Consider the following 27,318-nt stretch of genomic DNA (forward strand, 5'->3'; position numbering starts at 1 on the left):
CAGTCATTCCAATCAATATTCAAAACAGATTTCATTTAGGATTGACTGGTTGGATCTCCTTGCAGTCCAAGAGACTCTGAAGAGTCTTCTCCAACACCACAGTTCAAAAGCATCATTTCTTTGGCACTCACCTTTCTTTATGGTCCAACTCTCACATCCATACATGACTACTGGTAAAACCATAGATCTGACTAGACGGACCTTTGTTGGCAAAGTAATGTCTCTGCTTTATAATATGCTGTCTAGGTTGGTCGTAACTTTTCTTCAAAGTAGTAAGCACCTTTTAATTTCATGCTGAAGTCACCATATGCAGCATTTTTGAAACCCAAGAAAATGAAGTCCATCATTGTTTCCATTGTTTCCCCATCTATTTACCATGAAGTGATGGGACTGGTATTCTTCGTTTTTTGAATGTCGAGTTTTAAGCCAGCTTTTTCACTCTCCTCTATCACTTTCATCAACAGTCTCTTTAGTTCCTCTGTGCTTTCTGCCGTAAGGGTGGTGTCATCTGCATATCCGAGATTATTGATATTTCTCCCAGCAATCTTGATTCCAGCTTGTGCTTCATCCAGCCCAGCATTTCACGTGATATACTCTGCATAAAAGTTAAATAAGCAAGGTGACAATATACAGCCTTTATGTATTCCTTTCTCAATTTTGAACCAGTCTGTTGTTCCATGTCTAGTTCTAACTGTTGCTTCTTGACCTGCATACAGATTTCTCAGGAGGCAGGTCAGGTGGTCTGGTTTACCTATCTCTTTAAGAATTTTCCACAGTTTGTTGTGATCAACATAGTCTAAGGCTCTGGTGTAGTCAATAAAGCAGAAGCAGATGCTTTTCTGGAACTCTCATGCTTTTTCCATGACTCGGCAGATGTTGGCAATTTGATCTCTGGTCCCTCTGCCTTTTCTAAAACCAGCTTGAACATCTGGAAGTTCTCAGTTCACAGGCTACTGAAGCCTAGCTTGGAGAATTTTCAGCATTACGTTGCTAGCATATGAGAAAAGTGCAATCGTGCGGTAGTTTGAGCATTCTTTGGCATTGTCTTTCTTTGGGACTGGAATGAAAAGTGACCTTTTCCAGTCCGTGGCCACTGCGGAGTTTTCCAAATTTTCTGGTATATTGAGCACAGTACTTTAATAGCATCATTGCTTAGGATCGGAAATAGCTGAGCTGGAATTCCATCACCTCCACTAGCTTTGTCTGTAGTGATGCTTCCTAAGGCCCACTTGACTTTGCACTCCAGGATGTCTGACTCTAGGTGAGTGATCACACCATGGTTGTTATCTGGGTCATTCTTGCCACCTCTTCTTAATGTCTTCTGCTTCTGTTATGTCCATACTGTTTCTGTAATTTGTTGTGCCTGCCTTTGCACGAAATGCTCCTTTGGTATCTCTAATTTTTTGATGAGATCTCTAGTTTTTCCCATTGTATTGTCTTCCTCTATTTCTTTGTATTGACCACTTAGGAAGGCTTTCTTCTCTCTCCCTACTATTCTTTGGAACTGTGCATTCAGATGGGTATATCTTTCCTTCTGTCCTTTGCCTTTAGCTTCTCTTCTTTTCTCAGCTATTTGTAAAGCCTCCTCAGACAACCATTCTGCCTTTTGCATTTCTTTTTCTTGGGGATGGTTTTAATCACCACCTCCTTTACAATGTCAGGAACCTGTGTACATAGTTCTTCAGGCACTCTATCAGATCTATTCCCTTGAATTTATTTGTTACTTCCACTATAATCATAAGGGATTTGATTTAGATCATACCTGAATGGTCTAGTGGTTTTCCCCACTTTCTTCAATTTAAGTCTGAATTTGGCAATAAGGAGTTCATGATCTGAGCCACAGTCATCTCTTGATCTTATTTTTGCTGACTGTAGAGAGCCCCTCTATCTTGGCTGCAAAGAATATAATCAATCTGATCTCAGTATTGACCATCTCTTGATGTCCATGTGTAGAGTCATCTCTTGTGTTGTTGGAAAAGGGTGTCTGCTATGACTAGTGCATTCTCTTGGCAAAATTCTGTTAGCCTTTGCCCTGTTTCACTTTCTACTCCAAGGCCAACCTTGCCTGTTACTCTAGGTATTTCTTGACTTCCTACTTTTGCATTCCAGTCCCCTATGATGAAAGGACATCTTTTTTTTTTTTGGTGTTAAATTTTAGAAGGTCTTGTAGGTCATCAGTGAACCATTCAGCTTTTTCAGCATTAGTGGTTGGGGCTGAATGGTGTGCCTTGGAAATGAACAGAGATCATCCTGTTATTTCTGAGATTTGCACCCAAGTACTGCAATTTGGACTCTTTTTTTGACTATGAGGGCTACTCCATTTCCTCTAAGGGATTCTTGCCCATGGTAGTAGATAGTCATCTGAATTAAATTTACCCATTGCCATCCATTTTAGTTAACTGATTCCTAAAATGTCAATGCTCACTCTTGCCATCTCCTGTTTGACCACTTTCAATTTACCTTGATTCATGAACCTAATATTCCAAGTTCCTATGCAACACTGTTCTTTACAGCATCAGACTTTACTTTGATCACCAGTCATATCCATGGTTATTGTTTTTGCCCTGGCTCCATCTCTTCATTCTTTCTGGAGCTATTTCTCTACTCTTCTCCAGTAGCATACTGGGCACCTATTGACCTAAGGAGTTTATCTTTCAATATTATATCTTTCTGCCTTTTCATACTGTTCATGGGATTCTCCAGGCAAGAGAACTGAAGTGGTTTGCCATTCCCTTCTCCAGTGGACCACATTTTGTCATAACTCTCCACCATGACGTGTCCATCTTGGGTGGCCCTATACGGCATGGCTCACAGTTTCACTGAGTTAGACAAGGCTGTGATTCATGTGATCAGATTGGTTAGTTTTCTGTTACTGTGGTTTTCTTTCTTTCTGCCTTCTGATGGATAAGGGTAAGAGGCTTGGAAGTTTCCTGATGGAAGGGACTGGCTGTGGAGGAATCGGGGTTTTGTTCTGGTGGGCGGGGCATGCTCAGCAAATCTTTAACCCAGTTTTTTGTTAATGGGCAGGGCTGTTTTCCCTCCCTGTTGTTTGGCCTGAGGCTAAACTATGGTAGGGGTAATGGCAGTAATTGTGACTTCCTTCCAAAGGACTTATGCCAGCCACCTTTGTATTCAGTGCCCCTGACTCCGCAACAGGCCACTGTCAACCCAAAGCTCCGCTGGAGACTCCTGGACACTCACAGGAAGTCTAGGTCAGTCTCTTGTAGGGTCACTGCTCCTTTCTCCTGTGTCCTCGTGCACAGAAGGGTTTTTTTGTGCCCTCCAAGAGCCTGTTTCCCCAGTCTTGTGGAAGTTTTGTAATCAAATCCCACTGGCCTCCAAAGTCAAATTCCCTGGGGGTTCTCAGTCCTTTTGCTGGATCCCAGATTGGGTCCTAGAACTTCTATAACAGTGCAAGAACTTCTTTGGTATAATAGTTCTCCAGTTTGTGGGTTGTCTGCTCAGTGGCTCAATGGTGGGCCTAATGGCGATCTCCTCCAAGAGGACTTAGGCCACACAGCATGCTTCCCAGGTCTGCTGCATCCAGAGCCCTCATCCCGTCCCCATGGCAGGCCACTGTTGACCCATGCCTCTACAGGAGACACTTATTCAGAGGTAGGTCTGGCTCAGTCTCTACGGGGTCTCTGGGTCCTGGTGTGCAGAAGGTTTTGTTTGAGCCCTCCGAGCATCTCCGGCGGATATGAGGTTTGATTCTAAATGTGATTTCGCACCTCTTACAGTCTTTTCTGGGCTTCTCCTTTGACCTTGGATGCGGGGTATCTTTTTTTGGTGGGATTCAACCTTCTCCTTGTGATGGTTGTTTAGCAGTGAGTTGCAATTTTGAAGTTCTCGGAGAAGATGAGTGCTTGTCCTTCTACTCTGCCATCTCTGACAATACCAGTGTTGTCCATGGTCAGCCTAAATGGTGAGTCAGAAAAGGAAGTCAGAGAATCCTTAGTAGAGATGAACTTGTAATCATTTTATTTATTTAAAAGTACAGAAAAAAAGTAAATGGCCACATAAACTTGGGTATGTTTAAAATAGTGGTAGAGGAAGAAAGGAAGATACTGGAAAGTCAAGACAACAAAATATATGAGAAATTTATTAGTCCCAAGTTTAATGGAATTCCAGTTTAGTGCTGCACTTTCAGCACTAAACTGGATTAGGCCTTCAGGTTTAGGCCTTCCTGGTTTGTTATTAGAGTTTATATGATGAGATAGAGTCATTATTCTTTTCTGTACTTATGAAAATGCTGTAACATTCTATTTGGCATGTCCAAAAGTTTGCCAATAGATCTATCAGTCCTCTCCAACAGAAATTTTTTGCAAGATGAAACTGTTCTATACTTTCTAATATGTTACTACTAATGACATGAGGCTACTGAACACTTCAAATGTAGTCAAGGAAGCCAAACTCTTGATTTTATTTTCATTAATTTAAATGTAAATAACCACAGCTAAAGGCTGCCAAATTGGACAGAGGAATTTTAGATGATTAAAATAAGGCAAATCTATTTTATTTTTACAATACAATATTATCATAAGGCAAAGTCTGAAACATTTCTTCCAACCAGCCTATCACTGTGAGTTTAAGTTCTGGAATGACTATAAACCCCAAAATGAAAAGAATATAACAAGAAAACGGGAATGTAGAACCAGTTGGGAACATGGAGCAAAGTGACAGAGGTAGATGGTGAGTATAATGTCTGAATGATACAGAGAATCATTATTTTCATAATAAAATACTGAGTTTATACATAATTGTGGCTATGAAGTATATCAAAATAATGATTCTCTCACAAAAAATAAATAAATTTTTGAAAAAATTTTCATACTAATTTTAGTCTTTGCTTTCCAAAAAAAACTTTTTTTTTTAATTGGGAAACTAATTATATTTCTGGTCTAATGATATTTTGCTTCTAAATATAATTTTCAGCTTGATTATTAATTGGTATGATTTTTTGGTTCTCTGAGATTTTTAAAATTCAATTTGATTGCATTACTTTGATTTTGATGAACACATCTTAAGTTCAAGGGCCCCTCCTAGTTTAAAAGATAATGAGAAATATTATAAAAGCTGTATCATCTTTCTAAATTCCATATATATGCGTTAGTATACTGTATTGGTGTTTTTCTTTCTGGCTTACTTTGATGTTTGGCAAAACTAATACAATTATGTAAAGTTTAAAAATAAAATAAAATTTTTAAAAAAAGCTGTATCAATAATGTTTTAAATGTGAAACATATGTTTCTATTGTAGTCTAGATAACTGGCTTTAGACTAAGAACAAGTTATTTTTCATACATGTGTGTCTCATTTTTTTCCCTTAAAGCATTTTAGCACAGACTTTGATATAGTATCACATAATGGTACTATCTCTTCTCCTTCATTATTTACATGCATAACCATTGTTATAAGTTAGTTATTATAGAAAATTCTGTAACAGAATATTTGGACCACATGCTAAACAAAATACTCCAAATAAGTGAACATATATTTACAATGTATATTTACTTTGAAAACCTAAGATTGTGAAATGGATGCTTAAAATCTAATTGATGCCACCTTATATTTACCAGCAAAGTCTCTCTTATGACTGAAGTGACAGACAAAAATCTTTGACCTCAATGAAGACACTACCCCTTATGGTGACACTGCACATTCCCTACATTATTTTAAAATATTTTAACACTCAACTGTTGAGGCTGACAATTATCAATCTGATTGTAAATGAGAAGTATTTTTTAAAGCATCATTTATTTTTTGGTATAATATAGACAGCAATGAATCAACGCCAATAAAATCTTCTGAACTCAAGATATTTCTAACTCTCCCAAATGGGAAAAAAAGAAGATCCCCTTATAAATTCTGAAATCTTAGTACTGGGATAGAATGCATTGGAATAAAGAATACCTGAGCATTCCTTAAAGGCATAATATATGGACTGTTTGCCATTTTCATATACTGTACTTCTTACCACTTGAATCACAGGGATTAGTTTCAGGATGAGCAGACTCAGAAGGGAATAATTCCATCCTGCCTTAATTCGACCTATTAGTTAAGTCAAGAATTGTTCTTTATGGCTGACATATTCCAGTGTCCCTCTTCCCCAAACCAGAAGGCTATACCTAAGAAAGATATTATGATGTTTGTGCCGGTGGGGCAGGGGTGGGGGGAGAAATTAGGGAACCACATTTTGAAACTGTGTTTAGATCACTATCTTTGGTATTTCTAAGAAAAAAATCATGTTGCTGTGGTTTCAAAAGCTCTTTGAAACAAACACATTTCAGAAGTCATGATGGGAACACATCGTTACACAACACTGTTTTCTTCTTTTTTCTTTCCCCAGCTAATTTTTACTTTCTTCACTGGTAGAAATATGTAACAGCAATATGTAACAGCTGTATGATTTATGCAATAACTGATGCAAAACTATACTGAATCCCCTGGCCATTCACCGTATCTTCTGACAATTAATATCAGTAAACGCAGCATGACTTGGTTTCTCAAACATGCAAGTAAGGCCACTTTCAGTGTGCTGGAACACCAAGTGAGACCACAGACTGATGTTTCTGTGTTGCCTGTTCAGGTTGCAAAGCAGGGAAATGGTACTGTTTCTCTTTAATCACTGGAACAATCCAGTTTTACTGATCTGTTGACTATGGACAAGTACCAAACATTTTGCCTGATTCTCATCTGTAATTAGAAGTTCCTTTCAGGTTAGAGGACAGGTTGGGACTTCTCGCGGCAGGAAGCAGGTATAGTTCAGTGATTGCTCCTTGTGGCACATCACAAATGATGGCCAATGCTTCCTTGATTCCGAACTTGTAAAATCTTCTCCTCTTAGTATTAACAATCAGATTCTTTTCACCCACAACTATAAACTCTAAAATATTCTTGAAAGCTCTTTATGCTAAATTTACTCTCCTCAACTAACAAAAAAAGAAAAAATCTGAAAAAAATTAAACATCTGTCAGACTTTAAGAATCATTTATCTCTTAAAAAGTCAAATGTAAAAGAATGTTTTATCATGTTTCATCATTGGCTCTGGGAAGTCCTCACAGGTACCCTTCCCATCAAAAAGCAATCCTGTACACCCTGCATACAAATTTATGATGAGACCCACAGTCTGTAAGGCTTTCGGGGCAGTCTCTCTACAGCGAGGTAAGCTCTGAGGTCCTTGCGAACCTAGAGGAGCTGTCCCTACCACTGTCGTCAGCACCATCACTGCGACCACTGTGCCAGCAAATCAAGAAGTCACTACACAAATCAAGTCAAATGAGGCTTCAGGATTCGAGCAAACTATTCGAGACAATGTACTAGCACCTATTGGTGTGTTCCCTTCACTCTTTTGTGGAGAACTCAGTGCTGGCTATATTTTTTTTCCTAAAAGACAATTTTTAAAAGCTTTAAAATACAATGTTTTATAATGATTACTCTATTAAAAAAATTTTAATCACTCTTCCTTTGAAAGCAGTGAATACAACAGAGGTTAGAAAAGATGTTTTGTAGTTCTAAAAATTTAAATAGATTCCTTGGAGAGGTTCAGAATTGATAATGAGAGGAGAAAGATAAAAGATAGGAATAAATATTAAAAAATAGAAGTGGAATAAATTAATAGCTTTTATCACCATATGCTTCGGATTCTTTACTTTTAAGACTTGAGTACTCATTTTGCCAAGTGTCAGTGTTCAAAATAAAATATGAAACCAAACACTCCTTAATATGAAGAGGATTACATAATTATTTCAATGCAGCAGAGAAACAATACTTAGGAGTACAGTCTACTCTTGAATCGCAAACAATACTAACTATTATGTATTCTGCTTTAAGAATACTCAATATATTAAACATCTGGATTCAGAAAAAAATGTCAAAGAAAATTAGAGGTAAGAGGAACTTCAAAGATCATTGACTACAAGCTGCTACTACTATGACAAAGAAATGGAAATCAATGAAACCTGAACACTTTGTTTGTTTCAGCATTCTTGATTCAACCAAGTTGTAGAAGCTATTAGTCATCAGAAAGGAATTTAGATGAGGCATGAATCAAGTTTACTTTTTTCAAAAGACATGTTGTATTTGAGATATTTGGGAATTATCTTAATTTTTTTCTGGAGATTAAATGAAAGTTTTGGTCAAATAATGGGCAACAAAGTAATTAATTTTCTCATTTAATTGACCAAATGATTTATTAGAGGTTACCTTTAAATATTAGTTTGTCAAGTGAGAATATACTTAAAAGTTACAAGATTATTTGTCCATAACCTCTTAGGAATGCATTTGTAATATGAAATGAGGTATGTCTCTGGAACCTCATAAGGCAGTGATCAACATCCTAACAACAGCCTCAGTATATACAATAAAGAACTTAGAATATTTCTGATATCATTCCAAAACCCATGTCTATTGTAATCCAAATGCAATTCAGAGAAGCAAGTTGCTGAGTTAGCAAAGCAAAATGCTAAGTTTAGAGAACCAAATGGCATTTGGTTTTTGTTTGACTGAATATTATTTGTACCATAAATTCTTAACCTGTAAACCATGGACAGGATTAACAGGAATGTGCACTCACTGTGTAGGTGTATTATACTGTTGATTTTAGAAGCTGTCTGAAACATAAAATGAATCTTTTTTAGAATTATGACAGCAACATAAATACAATGAGTCACAAATGTGACTAACAATTTTAATTTTATAGTATCCACATTAAAAATTAGGTGAAAGCAATTTTAATATAGTCTACTTAGCACAACATATACAAAATATTGTTAGTTCAAACTGTAATCAACATAAAAATGATTGGTGAGCAGTTTTACGTTTTTTGATCCTAAATTTTTGAAACCTAGTATGTAATACCTACAGTGCATTTCAATTTTGACTTGCCACACTGCAAGTGCTTGATAGCCATATGTGGCTAGTGGTTCCCATAAGGGCAGTGAAGATCTAGAGATAAGACCTACAAGAGGCATCAGGAAATACATCATGAATACTATTTCTTTCTGTTGATCAACTGATAAATATTTAGTGCCACTAAATTTGAAATGATCCTCTTTGATAATTACTACTATTTCTGTGCTTCAAACTAAGGGCCTATAGGAACTATTTAATGGTCAACAGATCTGGAAATTATCACCCTCTGAAAAGTGCCATTCTGAGAGGGAAAGATGCCGAAATGGACTACTGGATCTCCCACAAACAGAGAAAAGGAAATAGGCAGAAATTATGAAAATCTGCACTGTTGAAATGGTTCTTAATTTCACAGAAAAATCATCACATGAAAAAATGTGTAAGTGGAGTTGAGTATCTTTTGTGTATCTGTAAAAGGTAACACTCAGTAAACTGGTGCGGCCTCTATGGAAAACATTATGGAGGTTCCTTATAAAACTAAAAATGCAGTTGCAACATAATCCAGCAACCCCACTCCTGGACATATACCCAGAGAAAACTATAATTTGGAAGGGTACATGCACTCCAAGGTTTACAGCAGCATTATTTACAACAGTTAAGACATGGAAGCAACCTAAAATGTCCATTAACAGATGAATGGATAAAAAGATGTAGTACATATATATACAACAGAATACTATTCAGCCATAAAAAAGAATAAAATAATGCCATTTGCAGCAACACGAATGAACCTACAGATTATCATACTAAGTGAAGTCAGAAAGAGAAAGACCAATACCATATGTTATCACTTATATATGGAATCTAAAATATGACACAAATGAATTTATCTATGAAATAGAAACAGACTCACAGATATAAAGGGAAGAGACTGTGGCTGCCAAGGGGGAGGGAGAAAGGGAGAGAGAATGGATTGGAATTTTGTGATTAGCAGATGTAAACTATTACACAGAGAATCAATAAACAACATGATCCTTCTGTATAGCACACAGAACTCTATTTAATATCCTGCAATAAACCATAATAGAAAACAATATGAGAAAGACTAAATATAGATATAACCAAATCATTTTGCTGTATATCAGAAATTAACACAGTATTGTAAACCAACTATACTTCAATAAAATACATTATTAAAAAATAACATGCAAGAGCTTGTGGAATCTTAGCAATTAAGAAATGCTCTTGAAATAGCAGATACTACAATTAAATTTTGCTTAAATGCAACTATATTGATAAATATGCAAAAACTATATACATGATAAAAGTGATAAATCATCTAATTTTTTTTCTGAGTTTGTCATACTGTTACAATCAACCCTATCAGAAGTTAACCCTTTTCAATACTTATCTGATCTCTTTATTTCATGGAGCCATGGTTATGGAAGCGCTACAGAATCTTGAGGATGGTATCTTTCATCTTTCTCTATCAGTTCAGTTCAGTCACTCAGTCGTGTCCGACTCTTTGCGACCCCATGAACTGCAGCACACCAGGCCTCCCTGTCCATCATCAACTCCTGGAGTCTACCCAAACTCATGTCCATTGAGTCCGGTGATGCCATCCAACCATCTCATCCTCTATCAACCCCTTTTCCTCCTGCCCTCAACCTTTCCCAGCATCAGGGTGTTTTCAAATGAGTCAGCTCTTCGCATCAGGTGGCCAAAGTATTGGAGTTTCAGTTTCAACATCAGTCCTTCCAATGAACACCCAGGACTGATCTCCTTTAGGATAGACTGGTTGGATCTCCTTGCAGTCCAAGGGACTCTCAAGAGTCTTCTCCAACACCACAGTTCAAAAGCATCAATTTTTTGGTGCTCAGCTTTCTTTATAGTCCAACTCTTACATCCATACATGACTACTGGAAAAACCATAGCCTTGACTAGATGGACCTTTGTTGGCAAAGTAATGTCTCTGCTTTTTAATATCGCAATCTTTCTTTACAGGGCTCATATAACTAAAAAGGACTCATATAACTAAAAAGGACATTTGAGGTATATTAACTCTCCATGGGTGGTAATAATCTGCTTTTTGTACTGCCATGTACAAGGGTGTACAATGTGACAGTAAAGACAGAGTGCTTGTCTCCTTCACCTCAGTTTAGGAAGAGATAAAAAGATATACTAATATTTCCTAGACATTGAAAGTCTGAGAGCTTTCTTCCCTTATCTTGTAAGAAATCAACAGTAAACTGGTTTTATATCTTGAAAGTTGTGCAACAGTGCAACATGTTTGGCTGGCAAAAGGAGAAATCATTTTTTAATCTGATTCCGGTGATTTTTTTTTAATTTAGGCTCTCACTGGTGACTGCACATCCACGACCCATCTGGTGGGTAGTGAAACTTTCAAGGGTGCAGCTGAGTTGGTCCTAAGTGAGCCACAAGATAGTGTAGATACTGCAGAAAAGCCTCTGGAAGATAGGAAAAGCGAGCAAAGAATAACATGGCTTCTCCCTTCTTTCTGCTCTCTGTTCTACCCCCAGTGTTTTTGGCCACTCCTATATCCCTTGATACATGTATTAATATAAATGTAGTAGGAGCTGAAAAGTTATTCAGGAAATCTGACCAATGTTAAAAAGCCAAACTAAATAATTCAGACACAAGAATTTTTCTTTTTCCTCTTGAGAAGGTTTTTATTCCTAAAATATTTTGGTCATTTCCTTTACTCTCTGTTTAAGATACTGACACATTTCTCAGATTTGCCAAGAGTGAGAATGAATCAGCTTTTATTACATGGATCGTATGCATGAGAGGCTTTGAGATATCCTAAAGTATTAATGTCATAGTGTCAGCTCAATTCATCACACATTGATTTTTAAGCTAAAATATATTATTTATACCGTGATTGCTGCTTGCTATTTTCCTAAAGTGATCAAAATGATCACTCTGTATTTTCTCACTCCAGTTTGCAGTCTCTGGAGGAGTGTAACTATTTATTATAGGTCTTATTTTTTATATTAAAAAAACTAAAATGAAGAAAATTTAAACTTGATCACAGTGATTTAGTAATTTACTGATATAAGCCATATGGTATATTTTTTCCTGTTTCAGTATGCTTTTTAAATAAGTTATTTTTACTATATGATTTTTTAAAAGTATTATTTATTCCTACTCGTAGTTTCATATATATGCATAATTATATGCACTGCTTACATATTGCTCACAATTTCTAACATATAGAATTGCACTCCATTAATAAAATTTCCAAGTGAATAAAGCATGAATCAGCAATGTAACTGATCTTCTGTTTCATTATTGGCCTAAAGCACAAACCTCTGACTAAAGAAAAAAATATATTCCCTTAGATATAAAACACTGCTGCTCCTAAGACTTTGAGATGTTAAGTAACAAAGAAAATAATCAAACAAAAAATAATCAAGTAATACTTATTTAAACCCATCAAACTTGAAAGGGTGTATGTTTAGAATGATTTACTAACCACTTCAAAAAAGCAGAATGCTAGACAATATAATATTTCTTTACACATTTTTCAATAGATATTCATTGAATATCAGTATGAAGCAGTCACTGATGTGAAAGTTTCATATAAATATAGGTAAGTAATGGTTTCTGCCTTTAAAAAGGTGAAAAGGTGGTAACAAACTCCTGCAAAAATGTCCATAAGCAATGACAAAATATTGCACACACACTCACAGAAAAAATCATCATGAGAGAGAGAAGTCTTATTTAAGAGAAGAATGTGAAGGGATGCAGTTGGAAAGGGTTTTACAAAAGAGGATGCACTTGAGTTGAGTTTTAAAAGTTGAAAAGGTGACCACCATGAGAACTTTATATGAGAATTTTATAGTCTAGGCAGGAATAAAGCACAAAGCACAGAAGTAGGAAACAGAAGGAAGTGCTCAGGACACCTGAAACATATGGACGAGGCAGTGATGAATAATGAGGGGAGAGGGCTCTCATCAGTGGGGAATCTTATAGGCTACTTCCTGAATAAAGATATTGATTATCATACTATGGAGGAGCTCTCCTGTGCTAGCCTGGAAAAGCTGTCTGCTCTCTAGGATACTGAGTTCATAAGGCCTGGGAAATAATACGTTCTCAGATCATAGATCCTGGACCCCCCAAAATTTTAATTCACACACATTTAGGGCTTAAGAAATGACACAGTGGCTGACAGCTTCTTCAGTCCAGACCTTTCTAGGACCCCCCCCCGGGTTTATCTGGGTCTACTAAGAGTATCTGCAGATACCATTCTCTGGGATTTTAGAATTTTTCCTAAATTTAGATTGAACATTCCACAAGAGTTGATGTATCTTGCTCAGTCCTGACCAAATCCGTCACAATCCTAAATATTTCAGACTGTTCAGAAAGCTGGATAATGTGTGTGAAACTGGAACGCAACTGCTGGATGAATAAGGTACTATGTCCTCCCTTATTATAGTTAGGGATTCATATGATTTCAGTTTAATTTCATGTAACTGTGTTTGAGCCACTACGGTGTATTAACACAGGGGCTAAGGGCTAGGTAGAATACCAGGGTGAAAACGGACAGGTCACTACCCTCAAAGGTCATGACCCCAAATTAGGTTAGATGGTACACTCGTATGCTTAACCCCCAATGGCCAGTGACATTATAGCTGGAAACTAGAGGAACAAGGGATTCTTTTCTACTCTTTCCTTTCTCTGTTGCAATTACAGAAATAATCATATTTAAGAGGCAGAAGTTTCTCAAAGTTATAGTGAAGCAGAGCAATGGTACAAAGAGACAATCTCCACCATTAGCTGTGGTCTCTTCCAACAGTAAGCCTCTAGACACTATCAAAGCTTTCTGTCAGGAATGTGGGCTTATAAAAATGAGGGAAAAAAGAACTCCACAAATGACATAACAAGATATACCAATTATTACTACATAATAAACCACACAACACTTAGTGGTTCAGAGCAATCACTTTTTTTGGCTCCCAGTTCTGTGTAAGGTGGCAAGTTAGCTAATCTCCATTTGGCTCACTTATGCTGCTACAGTTGGCGGGTGGGTCGGCCACTCACCAAATTTGGATGGCCTTATTCACATGTGTGCCAACTGACATATTATTGGCCAGGGTGACAGAAACAGCCTCTGAGGCCCTTAGACTTAGAACAGGCACACTATGCATTCTACTGGCCAAAGCAAGCTACACAGTCAGCTGAGATTTCAAAAGTGGGGAAACAGATGCTGTAAAGTCACATTGTGAAGACTCTGGATACAGGAATTAGAGATGAACTGTGGCCATATTTGCAGACTACCAAATAAGAGGATTGAGAAAATTGTTTTAAATAGCACTGCACATTTCTACATTTTTTACACCATATATGTTTTATGGTAATATATTGTTTGTTATTCAGTCGTGTCTGACTGTTTGCGACTCCATGGACTGCAGCATGTCCTTCACTATCTCCAAGAGTTGGCTCAAACTCATGTACATTGAGTTGGTGGTGCCATCCAACCACCTCATCCTCTGTCGCCCCTGCTCCTCTTGCCCTCAATCTTTCCCAGCATCAGGGTCTTTTCTAATGAGTTGGGTCTCCTCATCACAGTCAAAGTATTGGAGTTTCAGCTTCAGCAACAATCCTTCCAGTGAATATTCAGGGTTGATTTCTGCTAGGATTGACTGGTTTGACCTCCCTGCAGTCCAAAGGCCTCTTAAGAGTCTTCTCCAACATCACAATTCAAAAGCATCGATTGTTCAGTACTCATATTTCAATAGAACAAAACCTGAAATGGCTGGCAGTGTGACAAGGAAAGGCATTGGCTGAGGGTAGATTAACTAAAAATATACCTGAAATACAGTTAAAGGGTGACTAAGTCAATCAAGGAAAGAAATACAACTTTCACAACAATCCATATGATTGAAGAGCTTCCATGAAAGTCTACAAGTAATCATTTGAAACCTAACTATTCTTTAGGCTCTGCTGTGTTCATGGGGTCGCAAAGAGTCGGACACGACTGAGCAACTGATCTGATCTGATCTGATGGCTGATTTATAAATGTATAAAGAATAGTTTCTCTTTATAATATCCTTCAATCCAATTCCAAAACATGGTTGGTTGCTTTTTTTTTTTTAATAATTTTATTTATTTACTTATTTATTATTTGTGGCTGGGTTGGGTCTTCCTTGCCTTGTGCAGTTAGTGGGGGCTACTCTCTTGTTGTGGGGTGCAATCTTCAGCAGTTGTGGTGTACGGGCTTAGTTTCTCTGTGGCATGTCAGATCTCCCCAGACCAGGGATCGAACGCATGTCCCCTTGCATTAGCATGTTCTGAACCACTGGACCACCAAGAAGTCCGGTTGGTTGCTTTATGATTTCTTGCCACATCTTTTCTATATGTTTCTCTCCAGTTTTATTACTGAGAGACACCACGATATAGCACAGGGGATGTGGCATTAACATTGCCTGTGTCATAAGGATACTGTGTTTTGCCTAAGAATAAAAGCCTGCATCCAAAACCAAGTTCTTCAGCCAGTCTGTGAGATGGATCAGTCTGGAGACACTTGGACCTTCGCTAAGAGTCACTCATTGCAGGCCTCCAGCCATTCAGGCTGGCAGAAGTGCTGTAATTGGACACGAAGTCCAAAAGAAGCCTCGCTGGTGGCTGCAGTCCAGTTCTGAGAGTGCAAGGCAGGGGTGATGATTTTGAGCATATGCCAGAGCCAGTAGTGGTGGGAAAAAGGCAGGGCGCCTGCTGCCCCTGTTGATCCTTCTGAGATGGAAAGAAGATTTATGGCAGGTTCCACAGCCTTCAAAACAGGCCAGCAAGCTCCATGTGTTCTTTTTCTGACTGAAAGCCTTGGCCTAAGTAAAATAACTCGGCTGACCCATATTTACATTTCACTGCTGGTGTCCTAAACACAACTAGGATGGGCCCGGGGGCTGGTCTTGGCACACAGCACAATGTTTGTGTCTTTCTTCCCTGGGTGCCCCAGACGTTAGCTTCATTTCTGATTGGCATTAGCGTCTGCAGCTGTTTCTGCTCGTCTCCCCATCTCAGGCCTCTCCGTGATAGCACCACTTTATGTCATCCATTCATTCTTCACCAAACATTCCTGAAAATCTGCTTTGCAGTGAAATTTTAAAAAAACACACAAAACTAAGGTAAGAATATTTTCTTAATTTTCTGTGACAAGTGATCATAAAAGCCAAACAAATTTGTTCTTCTTTCAGTTCTCACATCTTTCATTTGGAGACAGCTGAGCGCAATGAAGACTGTGTGATGATTCTTGCAGTCCCAGCATGCTGACCCACAGACTGTGACCAAAATGCAACTTCAGTTCTGTCCTCTCCTGGGTGTATCCTTCCCCAAGTAAGTAAGGTTTAGTCACTCAGCTGTGCCCGACTCTTTGCAACCCTGTAAACTGTAGACGACTGAGCGACTGATCTGATCTGATCTGATCTGAAACTGTAGCCCGCCAGATTTCTCTGTCCATGAATTTCTTACCCCTGATGAAAATTCTGACAGTCACAGGGCTTTTGTTCCCACTCACTCCTAGATAACACAATGTCTTAAAATATTGGTAAGTCAAAAAACAGTTTCATTTCAGCATGTAGAATATCTACTGAAATATTCTGATCACTAAATCTTCTCTTCCACAATCCAGATTTGCTTCACGGAGTTGGTGTTCTGCCCTCCACCTGTCCTAGTTGAGATTTTCCTTCACTCACTGCAGTGAATGAAGAGATCAGATGGTTTTTATTTGGACTAGTGCCATCTCAGGTTGACAGTCTTCTCTGGCCTTGAAGGAAGACAGAAGTTAGCTTCTTCTATTGGGCCTTGTGGAGTTTCCCTCCTGGGCTCCTGAGTCCCAAAGAGCCCAAATCCCTGGGGAAATGAACCTCTATGCTGGCTGGCAGTGGGACATCCCACAATGCACCTTCTTTCTTCTGCTGCAGAGGTCTTCCTGCCCCTTGCGTGGCACTGTGGGACAGGAGCCAAAAGTCTCATGTTGGCTCTTTTGTTTTAAATGACCCATATCTGATTCACAAGAAGTGGTGGTATATTCTGTGAGAACTCTGAAAGTTTAAGCAAAGCCAAGGCAGTGTTCTTCCGACTCTTATCACCAAATCTACTGGTATCACATCAAGTGGTTCTCTCAAAGATCACCAAAGGCCTGGGCTCAGAAATTAGCATGCTCCAAAATTTAATTTTGAGTGCTCAAAGCAAAGCACAAACTTTCTCCAAAAAGATCTCCTTACCAGTCTCTTTCCAAGGTCTCTGATATCTTTTTTATGTCCTTGATTTGGCAGAGGGGTGCAAGAGTCATGGTTTTTTGGGTTCTGTTTCCTTTTAAAAATCAGGATATGAGGACAGGGACACAAGTTGTCCACACTGTTATTTGATACTTTTCCTTATGGTACCTCAGTGGAAACCTGAAGCAGGCACGGTCCCATACTAACTTATTACACTCACTAGATAACTTTGCAGTAACAATTTAATCTTCTGGATCTGTATTTTCTCCTTCATAAAATGAGAAAGGTGAAGTTCAATCTCTAGAGTCCTTTCCAGCTCTCAGACTTAGGGTTTTTGAAGTTAAGGTTCGATCGACAGTGTAACATGATGGAAAACACATTGAGATGGCTGTCAAGAAATATAATCCCTGCTGTAATCCAAGCAACTATTTGAATGACATTTTAAAAGTCTTCTAATTTTTCTGGGACTTAGTTTTCTAACATACAATGGGGGAGTGGGTACTGGATGACTTGTAAGAATCTCACTCAGGGATTATTTACTGTTTCTGAAGAGTCCCTCTATTATAAGTCCTTACTTTGTCACTAACAAAATAAGATTTTAAAACAGGAAAAATATGACAACTAAGCACAAAATTTATCTGAGAAACTTCATGGCCAGAAAAATCTTAACAAAGGATGAAGTATTTAAGATCATTAATATTTTGGAAGGCTACACAGTGGGTGTCTTTGGAATCTGAAAACTTGGTTTCTCGTTCTTCTTTTGCCTCTTCCCCAGCTGCATAAGCAAAGATGTATCACCAAATCTCTTTAAATTTCATTACTATTATTAGTAGTAGTTCAGTTCAGTCATTCAGTCATGTCCAACTCTTTGCGACCCCATGGACTGCAGCATGCCAGGCATCTTTGTCCATCACCAACTCCCAGAGTTTACTCAAACTCATGTCCATCCAGTAAGTGATGCCGTCCAACCATCTCATCCTCTGTTGCCCCTTCTCCTCCTGCCTTCAATCATTCTCAGCATCAGGGTCTTTTCAAACAAGTCAGTTCTTCACATCAGGTGGCTGAACTATTGGAATTTCAGCTTCAACATCAGTCCTTCCAATGAATATTCAGGACTGATCTCCTTCAGAATGGACTGGTTGGATCTCCTTGCAGTCCAAGGGACTCTTAAGAGTCTTCTCCAACACCACAGTTCAAAAGCATCAATTCTTCGGCGCTCAGCTTTCTTCACAGTCCAACTCTCACGTCCATACATGACCACTGGAAAAACCATAGCCTTGACTAGACGGACCTTTGTTGGCAAAGTAATGTCTCTGCTTTTCAATATGCTATCTAGGTTGGTCATAACTTTTCTTCCAAGAAGTAAGCGTCTTTTATCTAACACATCCTAAAATCTCCAAAGTCCTAACCATTGGATCCTCAGTGCCACAGTCTACTATCATATCTAACAGCTCACCATGAATGCATTTCCTTATTAATTCAATTTCCCTGCTTTTAATCACACCTCTCTCTTCAAAACTCCAACATCTCTGCTTTCTCCCTTTTAGCTGATAATCTCACTTTTTAATTAACTGAGAAAATGAAAATAACCCCATTTCCCAAAACCAATTACTGACACATCCAGTGACTTCTGTCCTGAAATCAATCCCCATGCCCGCCTACATCACCATTTCCTCTTCCCTTCTGAATTGTGCCCACCAGCAAGCAAACAGGCTGAATTCTCTTCCACATTTGAATCCCTTTTTTGACCACTACTCCTTTTCCTTTTCTGCCCCATTTGTCTCTTCTGCTTCTTTTCTAAACTGCTGCCAGTGCTTAATGTATTTCCTCTTATACACTCTCTTGAACCTACCCTAGACTGGCTGAAATTCCTACCACACCAAATATTCTGTGCTGACTAACAATGACTTCTATCTTGCAAGATCAGATAAGTGCTTTCTATGTCCTCACATTTCTCAAATGATTCACTCTTAGTCAAACAGTATTTTCACAGTTGATGGTTACTTCTTCTTCAAAACCTCTCATCTCTTAAGTTTCTGGGAAACCATACTCTTCTGATTTACTTTCTGATATATTAACTGCACTTTCTCAGTCTTGTTTGTTGAACTTTTTCCCCAACCTAAATGTTAGACTAGCCAAGAGGTTGACCTCATATTCTTTCTCTTCTCTGTTTACACAGACTCCCTAGATTGTATCTAATATCCATTTTCTTTTCCATGTACACATACTTCACCTACTATTATGGCTTTAAAGAAAATGTAAATGTAGATGAATTGTAAATTCATATAGTAGGTCTCAATCTTTTCCCTGAGGTCCACACTTGTAAAGCCAGTTGCTACTTAATGAATATCATGAAAAATGTATACTAGGCACCTCAAATTTAACACAACAAAAACAAGGTTTATTTTTATCAACGTCTAAGCCGTTTTTCCCTAGTCGTCTCCATCCAAGTAAATGACACCCCTTCATGAGGTTATTCAGACCAAAATCCAAGCAAGTGATCTATGACTGTTCTCTTTCCTTCACATCCCACATCTAGTTCAACAGCTAAGTCAATTTGGCTTTGTACTGAGATTATAATCTTGCTCATTTCTCTCCATATAAACTATATCACTTCAGTGCAGGCCACTCTTTTTCTAACTTGATTTTAGCAATAGCCTCCCTACTGGTGCCCTTGCTTCTACCTTTATCAACAGTCAACTCATCCTCCATTCAGTCTGTGTCTGATGGCATAACTCTTCCTGAGACCCTCTAATGCCTTGACATTGCCTTTAAAGTAAAATCTGTGCACACTAAACAAAATTCAACTTTCTCACATGAAAAAAAATTGCATTTCTGTTAAAGAACAGAGATTATGGATATATAAACTATATATGTTTATATGGACATGTATACATACACATAGCAAGATACTGAATAACTTAAATAAGTCAACAAGTTAAAACTGTTGACTTTTAATAAAAACAAATAAAATTGTTTTTATTTCTTATAAGTTACTATGTTTAATTAAAAGCTATCTGATAAATACAAAAAAGAAGAATAAAAAGGTGTCATAAAATGTTAAGATAATATGATACTTCTAAGAGCTTTTGTGTTTTGAATTAATTTCTTCAGATTATGTACCCAGGTTCCTACAAACGGCCATTCCTTCAGCCACTCATCCCTCATTAGAGTGACTTGAATAGAAAAAAAATGTATATATATGAATGAAGTAATGATATATATATGAAGTATATATATATATAAATATATATGAAGTAATGATCTGACTCAACACAGTTTTCTATTAATAGTCAAGTCCCTTTTTGCTAGTCTCCAAACCAAGACTCTTCATGTTATTCAACAGTGAAATGAATCGAAGGGGCCCAAGAAATGACAATCTACATTATAAAGCTTTCAAAGGAAATTTAAATTCTTGCTTATTTACTCATCTATGCACATCCTCTATTAACTGATGTAAAATTTATCAAAATAATCAAATCTCCCAGAAATCATAAAGGGTGTGAAAATCATTACTCACAAACAATGCCTTTTTTCTTCACAGACATACCTAGCTCTGAGACTTTTCTAATCCTCCTGAGTATGTGAATAATAGCACATTATTCAGAGCTAAAACATTCCACCTTCCCAAGCATTTCAATTTGAAATCAAGATAGTGTTCCAGTGTTTGTTCAGTGACCATCAAATGCCCCAATACTGGAAAGTATTTCTGCACTGCATCTTGTACTGGGCTTTGGGCCAAAAACTTCCCACTGTAGATGTTCCCATTGGCCTCTGTAAGGGAGAAATGATTTTACCCTAAACTTTAATTAGGAAGAAAAGGGTGATAAAACTGGTTAGCCTTTTCCTCCCATGCTGGGTAAAGCAACCATCACATCTCTAAATGGATAAAACTCTCTACCTAAAATTTTGCCATTGACTACTGAAGTAATGAGAACTATTTCCCTCCTGGCTAGCTTTCCCCATATCAGATTCCTTACCCTCACGGTGGATGGGGCCAACCTACCATGAAGCAAAGCCACTCTCATTCTCCTGCTGCAACAATTGTTGGGACAGAGCCATGGAGGAAACACTGTGGGAAAGCAATCAAGACAACAGAGTGAGTTAATTTTGTGCTGTCAGAATAAAGCTTCATAACTCACAGATGTGAGGAATTGACAAGGAAACCTTAGAGTCAAATCAGCTTCTCTACTCATCAAAGAGTCTCTTTATCCCTGGAAATGATATAAACTTCAAACCCAATCACAATCTGGTTCATTTCCTGTTGCCCAAAGAACTGTCTGTTCATAACTTTCATTTTAATGGTTTTAACATAAACAATTTCCTCACCATCATAAATTCACCAGTTCAGATTTGAAAGATAAACTCTTTAACAATGGTTAAATAATTTCAAAGGATATCTTTATAAGAGGAAGCTCATCATTTTATGGGATCGTGTATTACGTGTGTGTGTGTGTGTATGTGTGCGTATGAAGGGTGGGGGAGAGAGAGAAGAGACAGTGGAAAGAAAGGGAAGGGAAACTTCCTACAAAATGAAACTGTTTAGCAGAATAGAAGTATTTCCCAGCAACCCAACTGAGATTAGCCATAAATAAATTTCAAATGAACACCTCAGTAGGCAACTTTGAGCCCTCACAGGCTGATCTGTTAACTCTATACCATCCTTCTGGGTTATGGGGTCGCAAAAAGTCGGGCACAACTGAGTGACTGAACAACAACAATAACAATACCATACTGCCAGTAACACTCTATTACTCATATCACTAGTCAAGATATTTAGAAAAGACATTTAGAATATCTGGCTCATAAATCCTGTCCCAGTCAATGCACGTGCTGACTTACATAACCCCATCATCTAGGAGGGCCATGCATTTTGGTTTGTCTGACTCAATGACTCACTAGTGACTTTATTTCACCATCTCTTCCCTGTGACTAAAGAGAAATAGTAGCAAAATTAATGGTAAAAGAGCTGCATAAAATATGTACCCTGAGCTGTGATAAAGATAATGTATCTAATTACAGTCCAAGAGGTCCTCATGAATATAACGCTCAAAGCAGGAACTCATTCCTTTAATTATATATGCAGTAAAGATGGCTAAGGGTCTGAGAACACTGATTATTGTCATTTTATACTTTCGAGGGAGCCTGGTAAATTGCCCATTAGGGATTAAATATAAAGAGCATAGACTGTAGTTCTTGCTTCTATTTATGATGCAGTAATTACATAGATGTAAATATATTTCAATGCCATTTCTTTTTAGCTCGAGTACCTCCATCTGCACCATGGTGTTTAAGCTGTACCTTTTCTATATTCTTTATTCTGACACAGCCAAAATAATCTACAATGTACATCTATATTTGATGGTTTCTTGTCTAAAATGCAAATAGAATCATTTAAAAGCTAGTTTTCCAGGCATAAAGAATCGCTAGTCCTCAGCAAGCAGGTGGCAGATAAGCTCACTGAGTTTGTACATGGTATATGAGTCTACCAAATGAACAGGAACAACCTAGTTGAATCACTGAGATACTCCTTGGGATGACACACATGCAAATCACACACATGCAATTTTCAACAGTGCAAGTTTCATAGCTTTTAAAAATACTGGCAAATATTAGTGCAACAAATACGAATCAAATTCAGAGTACTTTTCAATTCAGTACTATTCAGCTACACTATAAGCTAATTCTAAACGTGACATGCCCTTGAGAAGAAAATATTTTAACAAATTAATTTTATTTGGGTTGATTCTACTGCAGCCTTTTCTGTTTTTGTTTTTTTTTTTTTTTGGTTTTACAAACTTTATTTTTTTTTTTCGTTTCATATATGATATTATACATGTTTCAATGCCATTATCCCTAGCAGCCTTTTCTTGCAAGAGAAATGCACTCCAGATATATACATCACAATTTGTTTCAATCCTTGTTGGACCAATCTAGGAAGAAGAAAAGAAAAACAAAAAATCTTTTCCCAGGGTCATGCTAAGAATACAACAATTTTATAGAGACACAGACATGCTGGTATGCAACTTCCAGTTTGGCAAACTTGAACAAAGCCAAAGATGGATGAATTCTGTCCCCAACCACACCTTAAAAGTTGTCACTAATCAAAAAACAGATGTGTTGATTTTAGCTCTATTCAAAACATTTATAAATTCTTTACAAGGTTTTGTTTGGGGATCCTAAAGAAAGCAATGATGTTTTAGTTAAATCCTCAGTATTTTTCTGATTCACTTAATGTTAACAAGGCCATAGATAAGAAGTACATGTGAATTATAAGAAGAGAAATGTAAATATATGTGAGATGAGAATGTAAAGGAAGTTACAGGTCTTAGAATAAGGTCAGTGTTAATTTTTTTAAGTCATAAAACTTTTCCAGCTCCATGCCTTTCCCCTTTCTTTTGTTCAACACTGTTAAAAAGTGTGGGAAAACAGCTGTCTGTTGTGGTTTTAAAAGCAGGAGAGTTACTAGTGTCTAACAAACTGTGAAGAGAAGTGTGATGTGTCCTAATGTGTAGGCAGCATTTGGGTTGATTAATCCTCCTTTGGTTGATTGCGACTCCCTTACATGCAAGCTCAGAAAGAAAATTGAGGCCATACAGTATGCTTTATCAGGCTGTTATTTACACATTAACACATCCCACGTACACGGCGTAACCAGTGCTTTAAAAAACACAACATTAGCTTTACCATATTTAGATGCAACACAGCCTGTCCCTTCAAAAAAAAAACGTTCATGGTTACCCAAAATAACGCAATTGTAAGTAAGCCATAATTACTAAATGTCTTATAAAAACATTCTTTCACTTATGTTAGAAACAGCATGATGAAAAGAAAAACAGATCAAACTTGAGAGCACTTTTAAAAAGAGTACCAAAAATCACCCCACCATAAAACCTCAAAGTCAACCTATTTAATACATAATGGAGTGGGCCTGAGCACACACACGGAGTGGCATTTATACAAATTCAATTTCTTATTCAGTGGGCTTTCACTTTGAGGGGTGGGAATGGATGGGGGGAATGGGAAGATATCCCCTAATTTATCTTGTTACACATTTCCCCAGGGTGTGCAACAGTTTTCCCAGGTGGCTTGGTGATAAACAATCTGCCTGCCAATGCAGGAGACACGCATTTGATCCCTGGGTCAGGAAGATCCCATGGAGAATGAAATGGCAACCCAATATTATTGCCTGGAAAATCCCAGAGAGAGAGGAGTCTGCCGGTCTACAGTCGATGGGGTCACAATCTTGTCACCCATTTCTCCAGCTTAATGCAAAAGCCCCACTCTAGTGATACAAGGGCAGTATTGGAATTTTTCAAGGATAATTCTAATATGTGATATTTGTCTCATGTTCTTACTTTAGAACAGAACTTTCTCATTAGATGTGATTCTACCATAGTATGTATTTACCTAAAAGTATTCAAATAGAATTTCTGGTGCTTACATTTACCATCTTAACTGACTGAAAGTGTTTCTTTTTTCTCTTCAGATATTATTTCTGACAAATCGCTTGCTGTTAAAATTTGGAAAACAACTCTTTAAACAGTCTCAAGTTAAAGAAGTTCCTCAACAGACTGTTTTAACTATTGTTAATTCGTCAGACTCCTGAATATGAGTTCCCTCTGAAAGGACTTTCACTAGTGATTTCATCTACTTCATCTCTAGAAACCCATTTTCCCCTCCCCTGCTCTCCAGCTGCTCCTCCAACTTTAAATATGTCTCCTGATTCTTCTACAAGGAATGCCTTCTGTCTCTGTGTCACAGCTACTCAGCTATTTCTTGGGGCCTACAAAGCCCAAGAACAAAGCTAGTGGAGGTGATGGAATTCCAGTTGAGTTATTTCAAATCCTAAAAGATGCTGCTGTGAAAGATATGTCAGGAAATTTGGAAAACTCAGCAGTGACCACAGGACTGGAAAAGGTCAGTTTCATTCCAATCCCAAAGAAAGGCAATGCCAAAGAATGCTCAAACTACCACACAATTGCACTCATCTCACAAGGCAGGCTTCAGCAATATGTGAACCGTGAACTTCCAGATGTTCAAGCTGGTTTTAGAAAAGGCAGAGGAACCAGAGATCAAATTGACAACATCCGCTGAATCACTGAAAAAGCAAGAGAGTTTCAGAAAAATATCTATTTCTGCTTTATTGACTATGCCAAAGCCTTTGATTGTATGGATCATAATAAAGTGTAGAAAATTCTGAAGGAGATGGGAATACCAGACCACCTGACCTGCCTCTTGAGAAACCTACATGCAGGTCAGGAAGCAACAGTTAGAACTAGACATGGAACAACAGACTGGTTCCAAATAGGAAAAGGAGTATGTCAAGGGTATATATTGTCACCCTGTTTATTTAACTTGTATGCAGAGTACATCATGAGAAATGCTGGGCTGGAGTAAGCACAAGCTGGAATCAAGATTGCCGGGAGAAATATCAATAACCTCAGATATGCAGATGACACCACCCATATGGCAGAAAGTGAAGAAGAACTAAAGAGCCTCTTGATGAAAGTCAAAGAGGAGACTGAAAAGGTTGGCTTAAAGCTCAACATTCAGAAAACTAAAATCATGGCATCCAGTCTCATCACTTCATGGCAAATTGATTGGGAAACAGTGGCTAACTTTATTTTGGGGGGCTCCAAAATCATTGCAGGTGGTGATTGCAGCCATGAAATTAAAAGACGCTTACTCCTTGGAAGGAAAGTTATGACCAACCTAGAGAGCATATTAAAAAGCAGAAACACTGCTTTGCCAACAAAGGTCTGTCCAGTCAAGGCTATGGTTTTTCCAGTGGTCATGTATGGATGTGAGAGTTGGACTGTGAAGAAAGCTGAGTGCTGAAGAATTGATGCTTTTGAACTGTGGTGTTGGAGAAGACTCTTGAGAGTCCCTTGGACTGCAAGGAGATCCAACCAGTCCATCCTAAAGGAGATCAGTCCTGGGTGTTCATTGGAAGGACTGATGTTGAAGCTGAAACTCCAATACTTTGGCCACCTGATGCGAAGAGCTGACTCATTGGAAAAGACCCTGATGCTGGGAAAGATTGAGGGCAGGAAGAGAAGGGGATGACAGAGGATGAGATGTCGGTATCACTGACTCAATGGACATGGGTTTGGGTAGACTCTGGCAGTTGGTGATGGACAGGGAGGCCTGGCGTGCTGTGGTTCATGGGGTTGCAAAGAGTCAGACACGACTGAGCGAATGGACTGAACTGAACTGAAGCCTGAGAAAGGAGGGAAGGTAGCACAGTATTTCCATAACCAACAGAGTCTGTTTCAAGATATTGGGCTGAATATAGAGAGGTCTCTTTTCCTGAGTGAAAGTGAAAGTGAAGTTGCTCAGTGGTGTCCGACTCCTAGCAACCCCATGGACTGCAGCCTACCAGGCTCCTCCGTCCATGGGATTTTCCAGGCAAGAGTACTGGAGTGGGTTGCCATTGCCTTCTCCACACTTCCACCTTTAGCCTCCAGTAATTTCCTGGTCTGCCTGCTGTCCCTTGGCCTCTATCCCAGGTATCTTGAAAACCAACTGACTCCCTGGAAGTAGACAGAGGGATATTTATCCTCTTAAGCTGTTTAGTAGATGACTGTTCCAAGATTCCAAATGGATACCTAGCAGTCAGAGATGTCAGTAGGACTCTGGGGTGGGGATGGGGGCAAACAGTGATCCTAATGCTCTCGAACAGCAGGAGCCCCGCAATCCTGATGTGCTGTCACTGCCATCATTGAGACTAAAAGCAACCTCTTTTCCTAAGAACAATTCAAATGCCTACAAGGGTTACACAGGAGACAAAGTGAAAGGGAAAGCTGCTCAGTCATGTCCGACTTTTTGCGACCCCATGCACTGTATATATACAGTCCATGGAATTCTCCAGGCCAGAATACTGGAGTTTGTAGTTGTTCCCTTCTCCAGGGGATCATACAAACCCAGGGATCAAACCCAGGTCTCCCACACTGCAGGCAAATTCTTTACCATCTGAGCCACCAGGGAAGCCCAAAAGGAGACAAAGAGGGACACAGATGTGTGGACCACTCAGAACCAGAGCACACTGGCTCCACCTAGAACAGACAGCAACCAGCTCCTAAGCCCCAGCTTACTGCCTTCTGTGAACTTAAACTGCTTCTGCCAGTGTTTCACCATGTTGCAGGAAAGGTCAAAATTTCAGATGATTCTATGAAATCTCCCAGCATTTAAATATTGGAAACTATTTTTTAAAGTTTTAAAACACT

General features: G+C 38.4%; 1 long non-coding RNA gene across 1 annotated transcript in view; it reads right to left on the minus strand.

The window, feature by feature from the left end:
• Positions 1–3,264: 3,264 nt before the first annotated feature.
• Positions 3,265–27,318, minus strand: part of LOC123465728 — a 37,620-nt gene continuing 13,566 nt past the window's right edge. Inside the window, exons 2-3 of the long non-coding RNA XR_006641018.1 lie at positions 21,096–21,161; positions 3,265–3,918 (exon numbers count right to left, since the gene is read on the minus strand). This is a non-coding gene — a long non-coding RNA (uncharacterized LOC123465728). The remainder of the gene's footprint in view (positions 3,919–21,095; positions 21,162–27,318) is intronic.

This window comes from Bubalus bubalis, chromosome 1 (genome assembly GCF_019923935.1).
Source record: "Bubalus bubalis isolate 160015118507 breed Murrah chromosome 1, NDDB_SH_1, whole genome shotgun sequence".
Classification (NCBI taxonomy): Eukaryota; Metazoa; Chordata; class Mammalia; order Artiodactyla; family Bovidae; genus Bubalus; species Bubalus bubalis.